Source organism: Stenella coeruleoalba, assembly GCF_951394435.1.
Source record: "Stenella coeruleoalba genome assembly, chromosome: 6".
Lineage (NCBI taxonomy): Eukaryota > Metazoa > Chordata > Mammalia > Artiodactyla > Delphinidae > Stenella > Stenella coeruleoalba.
The window spans coordinates 94,115,348-94,127,939 of record NC_137151.1 but is presented as its reverse complement, the minus strand read 5'-3'; the positions used below and the strand labels follow the sequence as shown (position 1 = coordinate 94,127,939).

General features: G+C 38.8%; 1 protein-coding gene across 1 annotated transcript in view; it reads left to right on the top strand.

Annotated features, from left to right (window-relative positions):
- The window catches only part of TRAK2 (trafficking kinesin protein 2), a 70,328-nt gene that overhangs the window by 240 nt on the left and 57,496 nt on the right, over positions 1-12,592 (top strand). The gene's annotated exons all lie outside the window — the stretch shown is intronic.

Sequence of the window (12,592 nt, the reverse complement as noted above, 5' to 3'; positions counted from 1 at the left end):
GCGGACACCGGAGCCTGAGCTGGGTACCGGAGGACTGGGTCCTCGCCGGGTCCGTCTCCCCCCACCCCGCCCCACCGCGGTGGGAAGCGGGTGGTTTCCCAAGTGTAAGTGCGAAGTGTTGGGCGTTGGGCTCCGGCCTCGGGGTGCACCCCAGCTGCACCTCTCAGGATTGGCAGCATCCCATCCTCTGCCGGACAGCACCCACCTGGTGCCCCATCCTTGAGCGATAAGCGGCTTTAGTGTCTGGACGTTAAACCTTAAGCCTTGGTCGCCATCTGTGATGTGAGCGAGACGAGAGGGTATTGGAAAGAGCTCTTTCAGTGTTGAGTTGGGCTTTTCTTGCGGTTGATTTTGAGCCAGACACCGCACGTCTTTTAAAAGAAAGACGGTTGCCTTTAGTTTCAAGCGTAAATATTGGATATTGGCAGATGTCCTTTTAGAACCAGAGTAAAGATAGTCTCCTAAACACTTAAAAGATTTCTGGGTCATTATAATAGCGGTGAATTCAGTTACTTGACCACGAGCCTTTTATTTAAACCTGCAGTTTCTGCGTCAGAAACTAACTTTTCACTGGAAATTCATCAAGCTAGAATGGACCATAGGAATAAAATGAAATGGACACTTCCAGTTTTGTTTAGTTTAGTTTTGTTTTATCTATTTCAATGATTATTTTTTCCTGACCTTCAAATCTTTGCTGTAGAATTGGAAGCTACAGCATGTTAATAGCATGTTAATGGTGGTGCAGTGACACTTGCGAAGAAATTGTGAAGGACATTTGGTGGGGAGAAAGGGCAGGGATGAAGACACTTGATCATTTCAGCAGTTATTCCAGCTTTCTGTTTTTAAAATTAAGTAATGTTCAACAAGTCTCAGACATTCAGCAAACACATACTGTATGAAAGACAGTGTTTTATTATTTTGCAGATTTTTATTCGTATGGTGACAGGGGTCAGAAAGACAAAAATTTGAGTACTTTCAATCAGCCAGGCATCTCAGTTATGAGCTGTATGTACATTTGATCACTTAATCACTATAATAACCCTGTTGCATAATCTGAGGCTCAGCTTTGCTTATGTAACAAGTGGAGATTCATACCTAGATCTGCCTTACTTCAAAGTTACAGGTCAGATACCTACTTCAGAAATTACTGACCTTAAAGTTTGGATGATTCAAAGGCATTTTCCAGCGTTATTTCCTAATACTGGTTCCTACTACATACCTTGGACATTTAGAATAAGTTATGAACCCTGCTTTAGTACTTTTGAACCAGTTATTCTCTCTGCTTGTAATTCCCGTCCTCCATAGAGCTGCTTATTAAGACCCTGAAAGCCCGTTACAAATCCACCTGTTTACTTAATGTAAGTCATAATAGGACTGGTCTTTCATCTCAAAGGTCTTTCCAGTTCAAAGGTTTAGTGGTTCTGAAATTGAAAATATGAGCCAAGGAGTGTTATTCTCTACTGCAAATGGTTAACATCTGTAGTCACAAAGACTAGAAAAACTTGTTTCTTAAGATTTTTTACTTCAATACCCAAAGTATGTTTAAACACTAATATAAGGAATGAGGCAGATGATATTATTTCATGTTTATTTTGATCTTTGTTTATATCATCCGTACCAGTTTTTGAACCTCTTTAGTTACTATCCTGTTTAGTGGTAAGAAATCTGAGGCATTAAAGTAATATTCACATTTAAAATAACTTCATAATTGAATGAACTAAATTATTCATGATTTCCAGTCATATTAGTTCAGATCTGCAGTGATCATATAATAGGAAACATTTGTATAGTACTTATAAGTGTTAGATACCCGTCTAAATATTTTACCTATATTAACTTATCCTCACAGTAGCAGTGTGAGATGTTCTTAATAGATAAGCAACTGAAGCAGAGGATAAGTTAACATACCCAAGGTCATTCAGCTACCAAGTGGTGGAATTGGGTGTCAAACCCAGGCAATCCCAGAATCTGTACTCTAACATTTATTGAGCACCTACTATGTACCAACCCTACAACTGGATGCTTTTATTATAATTAAGTCATTTATCTTTATAACTGCCTTATGTAGAATGGAAGGTCAGCATTTAGTGACTTGTCGAAAGCCACAAGATAAGTAAATGGTATAGCCAGGATTTGAACTCACGCTTGCCTTTCTTCAAAGTCCATGTTCTTCTACTTTCCCTAAATAATCAAATCCTTAGTAAATACCTTCAGTGGAACAGACACTGTGCTAAGTGCTAGAGATTTAGTCTCTTCCTTTAAAGAATACAGTCTGAAGAAGGAAGAGACAACTGGGATAGTGTGTTAATGGGATAGCAGCATACAGAGAGCAGCATGCAGAAGTACTATGGGAACACAGAGACAGGGCAGTGAAATCTGCCTGGATGGGAAGGCTTGGGCCAGTCTTGGAAAAACAAATGGGAATTAGCCTGGCTAAAGAAAAGGAGAAGGGGTTGTTGTGGGCTGAATTGTGTTTCTCCAAAATTTGTAAGTTGAAGTCCTAGCCCCCATAACCTCAGAATGTGACTGTATTTGGAGATGGGGCCTTTAAAGAGATAATTAAGTTAAAATGAGACCTTTAAGGTGTGTTATAATTCATTCTGACTGGTAACCTTATAAGAAGAGGAACTTTGGACACAAAAAGACACCAGGGACATGTGCATATAGGAAAAAAAAAAACCACGTGAGGACACATTGAGAAGGCAGCCATCTGCAAGCCTCACGAGAAACCAGTGTTGCTGACATGTTGATCTTAGACTTCTAGCCTCCAGAACTGTGAAAAAATAAACTTCTGTTGTTTAAGCTACCCAGTCTGTGGTATTTTGTTATGGTGGCCCTAGCAAACTAATGGAGAGATGTTCTAGCAAAAGGAATGACATACTAAAAGCTTTTGAGATGTGGCCGGGTGATTAGGTTTTATGGTAAAAAGTGTTGAGAGATGAAACTGGAGACTAGGCAGGGTCCATATTTGGAGGAATTTGTATGAGACTCTAAGGATTTTAAACTTTATCCTAACGAGGATGGAATGGAGGGGGTTTGTAGCAGTGGGAAAACATTAGGTCTGCATTTTAGAAAGATACTCTTTGAGCCATGGGAGGATGGATTTAAGGGGGTAAGACTGGAGGCAAGAAGATCAATTAGGTGTCTTATTGTCACAGGAAGCTGAACTAAATATTTTCTCAGAAATTGAAATGTCAAACTACAACAGAACCATTGTTAACATAAGGAAGACTTTAAAGGACACAGCTAACCCTTAGGGAATGCATAAGAAGATTTAGGAAGAATTTGTATATACCTATTTAGTACCTAGAGACTGGCTTCATTTTGCTTTCCATAGATAAATAAAGCTTTACTCACGTATCACAGAATATTCAGTATTTTTCCACTGTATTTAATAGATACTTTTATGATGCTTATACTGTTCTAAGCCAAGTCCTCTGACAACTTTATGAAATATCTACTCTTATTATCTCCATTTTATACATAAAGATATTGTAGCATACAGAGATTAAGTACCTTGCCCATGGTCACGTAGCTAATAAATGGCAGTATTAAGATTCAGATTCAAACAGTCTGTCTTCAGAGTCTGTGCTTTTAGCCATTATACTGTGCCGTTGCCATATATTATTTATCAAGATCTTCAAGTACCTATGAAAAGAGAAGGAAGGAATACAGAAATAAATTGGCTATGTTTACCATGGGGAGTATATAGTTTACCAGAGGAGATAAGGAACAATTGCAAGGTTTTTTGAAAAAAGTGTTTCAGAGAAAAATGGAGAGTATTGGGAGACAACACTTACTTTGAGTTGGGGCCTCTGAGAGAGCTTGGTGGGAAAAGTGGCATTGACCTGGGGTGTGAAGAATGTCTAGACTTTGGGTACGAAGAACAGAGAGAGGACATTAAAGACAACATAGCATGAACAAAGTCATTGGTTTGGGAATTTCCTGGTTTGTCTAGGGAACTAGTAAATATAGTCCTTTGTTTTGGCTGGAATATATTATGTGGTTGGAGAAGCCAGTTTGGGGGATGGTAGGTGGGGGGCAGCAAATGTCTGAGAAAGAGCACTCTTAGGGGAGTGAGGGACAAGGAAAATTGTGAGGTTTTTAAGCCAAATGATTGAGGTGTATACTAGAAGTAATTATCTTTTAGGAGAGGATCAATAAAGTTCATCTAGTCCCAACTTAACACGTAAGTCCTATTTTACTGTCTCACAAATTCCACACATCCCTCTTACTGTTTCTATTCACCTAGTTTATGCCTTTATTAACAATAATTCAGGCATAACGTGGTAAAATTTCTTAATTATTTTTCTGTCTCTAATGTCTCCATTCCTGAAATTTGTCCTGTATTCTGACTCCAGATTTATTTTTCAAATGTCACTTTCCACTTAGAAACTTGTTCCCCCACCTACACTGTTGGTGGGAATGTCAGCTGGTGCAGCCACTGTGGAAAACAGTATGGAGATTCCTCAGAAAACTAAAAATAGAATTACCATATCATCCAGCAATCCCACTCCTGGGTATATATCCGGACAAAACCATAATTCAAAAAGATACATGCACCCCTATGTTCATAACAGCACTATTCACAATAGCCAGGATATGGAACCCACCTAAATGTCCATTGACAGATGAATGGATAAAGAAGATGTGGTACATATATACAATGGAATATTACTCAGCCATAAAAAAAGAATGAAATAATGCCATTTTTAGCAACATGGATGGAACTGGAGATTATCATACTAAGTGAAGTAAGTCAGAAAGAGAAAGACAAATACCATATGATCTCACTTATATGTGGAATTTAAATGATACAAATGAACCTACCTATTAAACAGAAGCAGAATCGGGGACATAGAGAACAGACTGGTGGTTGCCAAGGAGGAAGGAGGAGGGAGAGGGTTGGAGTGGGAGTTTGGGGTTAGCAGATGCAAACTGGTATATACAGAATGGGTAAACAACAAGGTCCTACTGAATAGAACAGGGAACTATATTCATTATTCTGTGTTAAACCATAATGGAAAAGAATATGAAAAAGAAGGTACATATATGTATAATTGAGTCACTTTGCTGTACAGCAGTAATTAACACAACATTGTAATTGAACTATACTTCAATAAAAAATAGATTAAAAAAAAAAAGACTTAGAACCCAGTTGTGACCAACTGACCAAACAATATTGTTTCATGGTAGGAAAAAAAAAAAGTTTTAATCGAAAAAAAAAAAAAAGAGGGGCTTCTCTGGTGGCACAGTGGTTAAGAATCTGCCTGCCAATGCAGGGGACACAGATTCAAGCCCTAGTATTGGAAGATCCCACATACCACGGAGCAGCTAAGCCCGGGCGCCACAGCTACTGAGCCTGCGCTCTGGAGCTCACGTGCCTCAACTACTGAAGCCCACACACCTAGAGCCTGTGCTCCACAACAAGAGAAGCCACCACAATGAGAAGCCCATGCACTGCAATGAAGAGTAGCCCCTGCTCGCTGCAACTAGAGAAAGCCCGCATGCAGTAACGAAGACCCAACTCAGCCAAAAATAAAATAAATAAATAAATTTATTAAAAAAAGAAAACAAAGAAAGGAAGGAACTTGTACCCCGTGTAATCAAGTTCAGACTTCCTGATCCTTTTTTTCTTCTTTTTTAATAGATCTTTATTGGTGTATAATTGCTTCACAATACTGTGTTAGTTTCTGTTGCACAACAAAGCGAATCAGCCATAAACATACACATGTCCCCATATCCCCTCCCTCTTGAGCCTCCCTCCCTTCCTCCCTACCCCACCCCTCTAGGTCATCGCAAAGCACCAAGCCAATCACCCTGTGCTATGCTGCTGTTTCCCACCAGCCAACTATTTTACATTCGGTAGCGTATATATGTACACATCGATGCTACTCTCACTTCACCTCGGCTTCGCCCTCCCACCCCATGTCCTCAAGTCCATTTTCTATGTCTACTTCTTTATTCCTGCCCTGCAACTAGATTCATCAATACCTTTTTTTTTTTAAGATTCCATATATATGCGTTAGCATACAGTATTTGTTTTTCTCTTTCTGACCTACTTCACTCTGTATGACAGACTCTAGGTCCAGCCACCTCACTACAAATAACTCAATTTCGTTTCTTTTTATGGCTGAGTAATATTCCATTGTATATATGTGCTACATCTTTATCCATTCATTTCTCAGTGGACATTTAGGTTGGTTCCATGTCCTGGCTATTGTAAATAGTGCTGCAATGAACATTGTGGTGCATGTCTCTTTCTGAATTATGATTTTCTCAGGGTACGTGCCCAGTAGTGGGATTGCTGGGTCATATGGTAGTTCTATTTTTAGTTTTTTAAGGAACCTCCATGCTGTTTTCCATAGTGGTTGTATCAATATACATTCCTACCAGCAGTGCAGGAGGGTTCCCTTTTCACCACACCCTTTCCAGCATTTATTGTTTCTAGATTTTTTGATAATAGCCATTCTGACTGGGGTGAGGTGATACCTCATTGTAGTTTTGATTTGCATTTCTCTAGTGATTAATGATGTTGAGCATCTTTTCATGTGCCTCTTGGCCATCTGTATGTCTTCCTTGGTGAAATGTCTATTTACGTCGTTTGCCCATGTTTTAACTGGATTGTTTGTTTTTTTGATATTGAGCTCCATGAGCTGTTTGTATATTTTGGAGGTTAATCCTTTGTCTATTGTTTCATTTGCAAATACTTTCTCCCATTCTGAGGTTGTCTTTTTGTCTTGTTTATGGTTTCCTTTGCTGTGCAAATGCTTTTAAGTTTCATTAAGTCCCATTTGTTTATTTTTATTTTTATTTCCATTACTCTAGGAGGTGGGTCAAAAAAGATCTTGCTGTGGTTTATGTCCAAGAGTGTTTTTCCTATATTTTCCTCTAAGAGTTTTATAGTGTGTGTGGTCTTACATTTAAGTCTTTAATTCATTTGGATTTTATTTTTGTGTATGGTGTTAGATAATGTTCTAATTTCATTCTTTTACCTGTAGCTGTCCAGTTTTCCCAGCATCACTTATTGAAGAGGCTGTCTTTTCTCCATTGTATGTTCTTGCCTCCTTGATTGTAAATTAGGTGCCCATATGTGCGTGTGTTTATCTCTGGGAATTCTATCCTGTACCATTGATCTATATTTCTGTTTTTGTGCCAGTACCATACTGTCTTGATTACTGTAGCTTTGTGGTATAGTTTGAAGTCAGAGCGCCTGATTCCTCCAACTCTGTTTTTCTTTCTCAGCGTTGCTTTGGCTATTCGGGCAGACTTCCTAATCTTAACTAGCCAAATTTAAAGCTCCAAGTATCTTCCCCATAATCATTCCCACTTAAGTTTGTCTGTACACTGCTGCCAAATTGGCTCTGCCTGCTGTTTGCTTTGGGGCCTCTTTTTCTTTCTATGTCCTTTACCTACTGGATACCCCCATTCTCACTATTGAAATCTTTCCATCCTTGAGGAGCCCTGTATTAAATCTTACTCCTGTGTGAAGCCAGGCTACTTCAGCTAGAAAAGAACTCTCCCCCCACTGACTATCTATACAACAGTTCTGTTCTAATACTCATTAGTTACTTATTTCTTATCTGGTGGTATTCTCTTAAATTCTTACAGTTCTTTGATCATTAGATCTTAGATCTAATCTAGATCATGGAGATCATTGGAACTTTCCCCATCAGATTTTAGATTTCTTAGATATTCATCTTCCCTTAAGACAGAGACTGTTGTATATTACTTTTTATCCCTTTCCAGTACTTTTAGTTTAATTCAAGAGGCATTTATTGAAAGCTGTCCTGTAAGCAGCTAGTTGACCGGTTGTTAATTGAAATCATTTATTGAAATTTCTTTTGGGGGGGTGTGGTGGGATGAACTGGGAGATTGGGATTGACATATATACACTAATATGTATAAAATAGGTAACTCATAAGAACATGCTGTATAAAAAAATTAATTTAATTTAAAAAAAGTAATTTCTTTTATAACTGACTTCTTAATATGTAATGCTCTCACTTTATTGCTAGCTTTACTACTGACTCATGTAACCTTGGGACGTTTTGATTAACTGCACCCTGTATTATGGTTTATTCATGCTAGAAAATGAGCACACAAAGTCTACCTGTGGTATAGAAGTGGAACTAATTCATGTTGTAAAGATCATTGAGATCTTTGAAGCTTATCCATATATCTCTGTCATTTTGCCAAACTGTGAGTTCTTTCTTTTTAGAAAGGTTTCTGACAAGTCATGAAGAAGGAAGGAATAGTTCAAATAAAATAGGGTCTAATTTAAGAGTGTCTATGACTATGTTGTTTAACAATGGAGTTGATAGTTATACATGTTAATGGTGAAAGAATTCACCCACCAGTTCAGTTAATAGTTCATTTCAACAACAAATATTTATTGAGTTGCTTGAGCTCCTGCCATTGTATTTCCATTCTGATCAGCAAGGAGGTGGAAAGGGAGAAGATAGCACTTTCCCCCTTCCTGTCTGGAAGAGGACTTCCAGGAAGTAAATTGTAATATATGTTGGGAAAGAAACATTAGATGCTAAGTTAGAAAATAAAGGTGGTAGGGGAGGCTACTTCAGACCAGGTGGACTGGTAACGTCTCCCAGAGGGTGACTTTTCAGCTGAGACCTGAGGGGTGAGAAGTAGTTCCATATAAAGAACAAGAGGGGAGAGTATTCTGGGTACAGTGAACAGTTGCAAAGGCCCAGGATAGGAGAGAGTATGATGAGGAAGCGGAAAGAAATGACAGGAGGCCTGTGACTGAGTATGAGCAAAGAGGAGAGTGGTGCAAGATGAGGGAGGAGAAGTAGTCAGGGGCCAGACTGGGCTGAACCTTGGAGACTGATTAGAAGTGTGGATTTTATTCTGTATATTATGAACACCTTGAATTTTTTTAAAAGGAGTTTAGTTTTAAAAACTTTATTCTTGTTGCCTTATGGAGAATAGAGAGGAGATTAAGCATGGAGTCTGTTAGGTTTTTCATATTCTAAGAAATGATGATGGCTTGAATTAGGATGGTAGAAGAGGGGATGAAGAGAAGTGGGTGTGTTTGAGATATATTGGTATTAGACTATGCAGGATTTGATAATGGATTGAATGTGGCAAGGTGAGAGAAAGGAGGTATCTGCTGTTCAGTGGATCAGTTCAAGGGATCATAATCAGTCTGTGAGAGATTTGAGTGGAACTCAGGAAGAAGTCTGGTCTGAAGAGCCTGATTGGGAGTTATTAACACGAAAGAAGTGGTTAATCTGTGGTCGTGAATGGTTTGCACAAAGGTACATTAAAAACAGGTACATGGTCACAACTGGAACTCTGGCATCAACAACATTTAAGGATCAAGGGGAGGGAGCTGGGTGATCCAAAGGAGGGATTTGAGAAAGAGCATTCATTGTAAGATGTAGGCTCCAGGAGGCCACAGGAGGAAAGTTGAATTAAGGAATGGTCAGTAATATTGAACCAGAGATGACCTAAGATAACAACTAAGAAGGTATGATTGGATTGGTTAGCAGGGACTGTTGGTCACTGAAGGAAAAGTGGTTTCAGGAAAAATCAGATCGCAGTGAGGTTGAAGGATGAATGAGAGGTGAGGAGAAGGGCATGAGAGTCATACTCTGTGAGGAAGCTTGGCTGAGGAAAGCAGCTAGAGGGGAACCCAGAGTCTTGGGGAAGGGAGATTTTTAAACTTTTATTTTATCTGTTTTTAATAAAATAGAAGACTTTGGACATGATAATAGGCCAAGGAAGAGGGTGAAGCTAGTGGAGTATAGGGACTTTGGACATGATAATAGGCCAAGGAAGAGGGTGAAGCTAGTGGAGTATAGGGATAAAATAAACTTTTATTTTATCTGTTTTTAATAAAATAGAAGACTTTGGACATGATAATAGGCCAAGGAAGAGGGTGAAGCTAGTGGAGTAGAGCAAAGTTGCGAGAAGGCAGGAGTAGAGACTTACAAATAACATACATTTCATTATTTTTTAACTGGATGGACATATACACATGGTAGGAAAATTGGAAGGAAATGATGAAAAATAAGTTTCTTTTCCCCTTCTGTCTTCCAGCCACGCAGTTCCTCTTCTTAGAGGATTGCTAATTTCCACTGCCGTTAATAAGTGTATGACTGAGATTATGTTTGTACTTAATTCTCAGAGTTTGGAGAGAAATCTAGCTATAGATTATGTGGGTTTATTGGTGGGAGGAACGAGAGAAAGAGAGATGGAGGACAGATAGGGGTTCAGAGAAGAGTGAGAAAGGTGTGGTATGGAATTGTCTCAGAAAAGAAGGCCATTGAAGAGGATGATGGAGGGCATGTCTATGGGGTGACGCCCATGGGTGAAGAATTTTCAGCAGCCCCTCTCCACATGGTTTTGTGACCTTTTCAGGAGAACTTAACTACTTTATATTTAAAATCTGTGTCAACTTAGAAAATGGCTTTCTCAAAAATTCATCACTTGTGTAAAGTAAGTACATGTTTGGGGTCCAAGTGCCAGAACTCTGCTTTCAGCTCTTAATTGCTTTCAGTCATAGGCATGTTGCGTGGTGCTTTGGGGTTATTCAGACCAGTGGTATAAATCAAAACAAAGGGAAGCTTGTTGGTTAAGAGAGAGCACTCTCTGTCTGAAGGCAGAAAGGAAGAGGAGACTGGAAACCAACTACAATGTCTCTGAGGTGGCACTACTGTTCCTAAAGCCTTTAACAACCTAAAAAAAAATTTTCTTTTCAACCATTCTCTTTTTAGCTAGTACTAGGCTAAATGGCTGAGTGTGACTTTGTTTTATGTTTAGTCACAAAATTGAAAGATTACAAATGAGACATATTATTGATTGTGAGTTTCTTAAAGAAGATATTTGGTCATTTCTTATTTGATATGGGGCTTATTTTAAATGTATTCATAAACAGCTGCAAATGATCTTTGTGGAAAACATGATAAAACTAAGCAGTGAGCCAAAGGTTCAGGTTTAGCTTTCTGACAAAACTGACAACTCATTGTCTTTAGTTATTATAAGAAAAGTGGGTACTGTGTCACAGCTATAACAATGATATATCACCCTTTTATCAACAAACTCCTATACAGAGTTTTCCATAAAGCAAATACAGTGCTTTCTTTCAAATATTCAATCTTAGCTTGATTTTGTTCTTCAAGGCAATTCATTTAGTTGATGCTGGACTGAAGTGTATTAATAATCAATTTTGTTCATTCAGTTACTTCTGTAATTCAGTGTGTTGACATTTTTAATCATTAAGCTTATAGTTGGGCATGTATTGCGAGCCTACTGTATGTCAGTTGCTTTAAGGTTTGGGGCATACAAAACTAAGATAGCTTCTTTCAAGGAGCTCATAGTGTAGTGAGGAAAAAATTGAGCATACAGTCTTCTGGGAGCATCCAAGTAGGGGAGTCAGTAAATACTGATTAAGGAGCAAAATCACAATAAAAAATTTTAAGATTTCCTAAACCATTTTCTCCGTGTTTCCACTGTATTTCTCTATAGTGATTAACAGTAAAATTCTCACGAAAGAGACGAGGACCTATACTTTTCTTAGGAGACAGTAAAGAAAGGACAGAGCATATTCATAGCCAGCCTAGGGAAAAGAACACCAGATGAGAAAGGCACTTGGTAACAGTGCCAAAGGAAGAGAAGCAAGCCAGCTGAATCCCTAGTGCTGAAGGGATGAAAGAAAAGGTACTTGAGGAACTAGCCAAGGGTCAAAAAACAGGTCCTAGGGTTCGGTCTCAAGCAGACAACTTCTGGGTTCTCTGATAATCTGGTTTCTCAGCCAACAGCAGGTTAGAAAAGGGAGAGGCACACTGGCAACAAAGGTTGATAGCCTCACAGTGAGGGAGAAAAGAAAACTAGAAGTGGACTTAAGTCTCCAAAAAATTAGCAATTTGAGATCATTTAGTGTAGGGAGAAAGAACTCTTTAAAAGCTTATAATCCTGGAGCATATCACCATAGTCACCATAATACAGTAATTGCTAGTCATAGTTATGCTCCTGAGTCATCAACTTCTTTTTATTCTATTCTATCTAAGGACTTTTTCCCCCTTCCCATTGCAGTCTGTTGGACCTTTCTCATTACCATGTCTTAACTTTAAGGAGAAAACATCTTACTATCAATGTTTCTAAAATAAAATGGGTATGGGGTGGGAGGATTGGGTACAAGTTTCCCCTGCTATCAGAAAGTAGAGCGTTCCTATGAAACCTTTTGGAAAGCCGGTATAAAGCGAAGTAATTACCTTAGGACACATCTTACTAACAGCTGCACAAAATAAGTCAGGATAAAGCGCAGATGGTCACAGACATGGTTCAAGGCTATAGAGGCTTGATGCTGAGATGCTGAGTGTAGTTCCCTGGGAAGGAGCTTGGTGGTGCCCCTCTCGCTGCTCAGGGTGACCACTGCCTCTATAACACTTCTCTGCAAAACAAATGTCTTTTTTTCATTTTTTTAGTTAGAGAAAACAGGTACTAATGTAGGTCTTTCATAAAAGCAAAGTGGCATAAAGTCAACTTTCAAAAAGCGGGGGATACAAGTATTAAACGTTTTCTGGTTTTTTGCCACACTGTTGTCAAACCCGTTTCCAGGGGATGTTTT